The sequence below is a fragment of the Bufo bufo genome, chromosome 6 (genome assembly GCF_905171765.1).
Source record: "Bufo bufo chromosome 6, aBufBuf1.1, whole genome shotgun sequence".
NCBI lineage: Eukaryota > Metazoa > Chordata > Amphibia > Anura > Bufonidae > Bufo > Bufo bufo.
The window spans coordinates 410,048,882-410,053,916 of NC_053394.1; the positions used below are offsets into that span (position 1 = coordinate 410,048,882).

The 5,035-nt window shown below is 41.7% G+C and overlaps 1 non-coding gene across 1 annotated transcript; it reads right to left on the bottom strand.

Moving 5' to 3' along the window:
• Positions 1-3,994: 3,994 nt before the first annotated feature.
• LOC121006497 lies at positions 3,995-4,183 on the bottom strand. Its single transcript, XR_005780314.1, has one exon. It is a non-coding gene; the product is annotated as a U2 spliceosomal RNA (small nuclear RNA).
• Between the last annotated feature and the right edge of the window lie 852 nt (positions 4,184-5,035).

Sequence of the window (5,035 nt, forward strand, 5' to 3'; positions counted from 1 at the left end):
GACTCCATATCTTAGCATATTGGCTCCCTATCCACCACCTTAAAGGCCCATCCCATCCGCCCACTCGCTAACCTCTGCCGGCGTCTGAAAAAAAACGGTCCTTCCTTTATATTCCACCCTTAGTTTTGCCGGAAAGAGAGAACTATAATTTAAGCCTGCCTCCCTTAATCTCTTTTTAATAATTATGAAGTCTTTTCTACGGGTATTAGTATTAGCTCAATAATCTGGAAAAAGTCTTATCTTTTCACCATGTATCTGGTATTTTTCGGAGGTTCTAGCATCAGATAGTATTATATCACGGTCCTTAGTAAGTAAACATTTCACCAATATCTGTCTGGGATAATCCCCTGGGACCCGCTTTTTTGTGGGGACCCTGTGTGCTCTTTCAATAGCGAAGAGTGGGGAGAGAATGCCCTCCTTACAATTCTCTTTTATCCATCCCTCCATAAATTCAATACCGTTATCCCCCTCTGCCCGTTCTGGAATCCCTACACATCTTATATTGGCTCTTCTTGATCTATCTTCTTGGTTTATTAATTTTTGTTCCATCTTGCCGTTCATCTGTTTCAGAAGTACAACCTCCTTTTCTAAATTCTGAACAGAGTGTTCCAAAGCGGGAATCCTTTTTTCAATCTCATGCAATCGTTGCCTTATTTTCTCCATCTCATCCCGTATTACACTGACATCAGTTTGCACTGCCCCGATCTGTGTCACTATATTACCCATTACATTTTCCATTCTCGAGACAAAATATGTCCTTCACCATTCCTGCATCTATCTCTGTAGATAACGCCAAGGGTCCCCGCACTCCCACTCCACCCATAGACCCATTCTCATGCGTCAAACCCTGGGACTCTACATCTGTAATTTTTTCTCTCTGAAAAATTGGAACCTGGCGAGTTCGGAACTAAAAATTTATTTAAACCCTGTTGTTTAGACCCACTCTCTAACCCTGTTACTGATCTCCTACCACCAGTAGGGCCGCGCTGTTCCTCTTTTTTAGGCGGCATTTTGAGTTTACTCTTTAAATTGCAATATACTGAAATATTGTAACAAACAGTCAGTTAAACATAAGCATACATTTAACTTAGTCAAAAAGGAGGGAATTGTTAGACACAAAGACTGTTAATCTAGACTTCAGTAAGGCTTTCAATACTGTCCCACACAGAAGGCTTATCAATAAATTGCAGTCTTTGGGCTTGGACTCCCATATTGTTGAATGTATTAGGCAGTGGCTGAGGGACAGGCAACAGAGGGTTGTAGTCAATGGAGTATATTCAGACCAAGGTCTTGTTACCAGTGGGGTACCTCAGGGATCTGTTCTGGGACCCATATTGTTTAATATCTTTATCAGCGAAATTGCAGAAGGCCTCGATGGTAAGGTGTCTCTTTTTGCTGATGAGACAAAGATTTGTAGCAGGGTTGATGTTCCTGGAGGGATACACCAAATGGAAAAGGATTTAAGAAAACTAGAGGAATGGTCAAAAATCTGGCAACTAAAATTTAATGTGGATAAGTGCAAAATAATGCACCTGGGGCGTAAAAACCCAAGAGCAGAATATAAAATCAGTGATACAGTCCTAACCTCAGTATCTGAGGAAAGGGATTTAGGGGTCATTATTTCAGAAGACTTAAAGGTAGGCAGACAATGTCATAGAGCAGCAGGAAATGCTAGCAGAATGCTTGGGTGTATAGGGAGAGGCATTACTAGTAGAAAGAGGGAGGTGCTCATGCCGCTCTACAGAGCACTAGTGAGACCTCATTTGGAGTATTGTGCTGAGTACTGGAGACCATATCTCCAGAAGGATATTGATACTTTGGAGAGAGTTCAGAGAAGAGCTACTAAACTAGTACATGGATTGCAGGATAAAACTTACCAGGAAAGATTAAAGGACCTTAACATGTATAGCTTGGAAGAAAGACGAGACAGAGGGGATATGATAGAAACTTTTAAATACATAAAGGGAATCAACAAGGTAAAAGAGGAGAGAATATTTAAAAGAAGAAAAACTGCTACAAGAGGACATAGTTTTAAAAGTAATATCAGGAAGTATTACTTTACTGAGAGAGTAGTGGATGCATGGAATAGCCTTCCTGCAGAAGTGGTAGCTGCAAATACAGTGAAGGAGTTTAAGCATGCATTGGATAGGCATAAGGACATCCTTCATATAGAATGTGTCGGCAGATAAGAACCATTTGGCCCATCTAGTCTGCCCAATATACTGAGTACTATGGATAGCCCCTGGCCCTATTTTATGTTTCTATGTTAATAGTACGAGGAAAGGAATGAGAGGAGGAAAAAAAAGGGGTCCAACGTCCAAATTGTGAACACGTTTTCCTAATATCCAGAGATATCACATGAAGTAAATCCAAAAAGACAGTGTAAAAAAAAAAAAGGGTCACAACTTTGGCGAAAACAATGTCCGCTTTATATCTTAAATACGAGGGTGAAGCTACATAGGAGCAGATTAGTCCCTGATTAGTCCAGGAGAGTTTGGAGGTGTTAAAAGGGGGTTAGTCCTGTAGAAAGAGCTTCTTCAGAGGGTTAGGGTCAAGGTCCAAAATCCAGATAGAGTTAGCAATAGGGGTATAAATATAACGGCTACTGTGCACTATAGTCAACAACCGACTGGATATCTCCACCCCCCCCTTTTTATTATTTTTTTTTGTTTGTTTCTCACTTCTTTCTTTTCCCTCCTCCCTCACTTGTTACTTTTCTTTCTTCCAACAGAAAAAAGGACACGCAACCTCCAGCTTCCACCCCCTCTCCTTTACTCGTTTCCTTCTTCTCCTTTCCCCCTTCTCTCTCCTCTCTCCGTCCCTCCTTCTTTCTTTCTTTCTTTCTTCCACCCCTTTTAGGATATTGATAGCTCTATTTGTTGTAGAGTGGGGGGCATCAAAACAGACATAAACAAACGGTGGGCTCACTCTGCACCTGGTTCGGCTCCAACAACGCCCCTATCTGGCGTTATAGTCGGCTTCAGTTCAGTTCAATTCAAATTGTCTCCTCTTCCCCTGGGCAAACAACCCCGCAAAACTTAAACAGGGGCAGAAATCTCTCTTTTTACCCCTTTTCACCACCGCAATCACAGCTGCTCCAACTCCAGCATTAGCTCACCGCCTCCTCTGTTTGAGTCCTCCGTTCCTCAGCAGCGGCAACTTTGCCGACGGCTCGCCATCCAAACAGCGATATCCCCTGACAGGCCCTTCCCGGCTGCAACGGACAGGGGTCAGAACCCGGGCATCGGTGACAGCATCAACTATGCATCCCGGACAGGCGCTTCAGAGCCGGAGCGAGCGGTCCGGGCAGCAGGCGTGCAGGAGGAGCGGGGGGGCAGAGCCTAACGTCACACGTCAGATGCTCCCATGCTCCTGGGTTTGCAGTGCCTGTTTGGAAGAAAAAAAATAGCATTGTTGATTGTGATGTCATCCAGTGACCTGACCTGCCTCCTGTGACACATGCAGTGTTCCGTCCATTGTCCAGACAAGGTAGGTCCAGCTGCTGCTGATACATAGAAAGTGCTGGACTACTTTCTCGCCTCCAAGTAATCCAGTTCAGAAGATCCACAAGAGGGAGACACAGGCATACTTTACTTAGTAAAGGACTGGAAAAGCAAAACGGTTACATCCAGCCAACTTGCTCCAAACGTGTCAATTTCCAGGACCAACAGAGGATCCCATGTGCACAACAGGCCAATCAATCCCAAGGTGCTTGGAGGTCCAAACACTTTATTCAGTTGATAAGCCAATAAATCTGTCAGTCTTAATTGGATTTGGGGTGTGAGGAGACTGGGCGGGTGGGTGCCGGAACCTACAGCTGCTGCATTAGGAGATTGACTGACTAGATGCAGGTATGCAGCAAGCAGCACAGCACTGGGCAGAGAGAGGAAAAGCTGAAGTGCAGACTAAGGCAGGACTCAACTTTCCACTTGCTTGCTGGAAGTAGGAAGGATGCTTGCAATCATTTCATTCTGTTTTTTGATACTGGATTAAGAAGGGGTGCACCGGTCCTGGAGGTACTGCAATACCAGGTCAATTCGTGGAGTGGACAGAGCAAGCTCTTTTTCCATCTCGCTGTTCGAAAAATCCATTTAATATATGGTCCCCAGATAGGGGACGTATCAGATATTAAACTGATAAGAACAGGTTTTTATTTTATTTTTCTTCCTCAGTAACTAGACATTACTATTGTCAATCAATCCACTCTGACATGTCTCGGAAAATAAAATGTCTATTTTGCATCACAGGAACCCTACTAAAAAAAAAGTGTTACTCCACTGGGATACTTTCCAGATTTTTTCAGCTTCGATTTATCTAAGAAATATATCATAAAGATCCTAGATAAAAACATTTTTTAACATTCTCTGGGAGTTAAAACAATTTGCTTAACCCCTCAAGGACTCGTGCTTGCCATTTTTTGCAAATTAAGTGGTGATAACTTTAAAACGCTTTGACTTATCCAGGCCATTCTGAGATTGTTTTTTCGTCACATATTGTACTTCATGACACTGGTAAAATGAATTCCAATTTTTTTTTTAATTTTATTTATAAAAAAAATACCAAATTTACCAAAAATGTTTAAAAAATTGCAAATTTCCAAGTTTCAATTTCTCTACTTCTATAATACATAGATACAAAAATAGGTTACGTGAGAAATGCGTAATGCAACAACGTAACAAGAGCCCCTCACCAAAGAGAGCTTAACTCAGAAAAGACTAGAGAAACCTATAAACGAACACTGAGAATCGATAAGCTATAAAAATATTATTTTATTAAGGTACATGATTAAAACAGACAAATGTATAATAGAAAAAGTGCGGTACAATCCTGGGAGAATTTTTAGAGTGCAAAGGTATAATGAATCAAGTGACCTAAACACAAGAGCCTACAGACAAAATGCTGCTATATAAAATATATGTATATACGTATAAATGTCCACAATCAATGAGAGTGCAAAAAATGCCATCAAATATAAAGTGCATGTGCAAACTGCAATGTAAGCAGAGAAAGATAGCAGCTCTCAAATATGAATCAT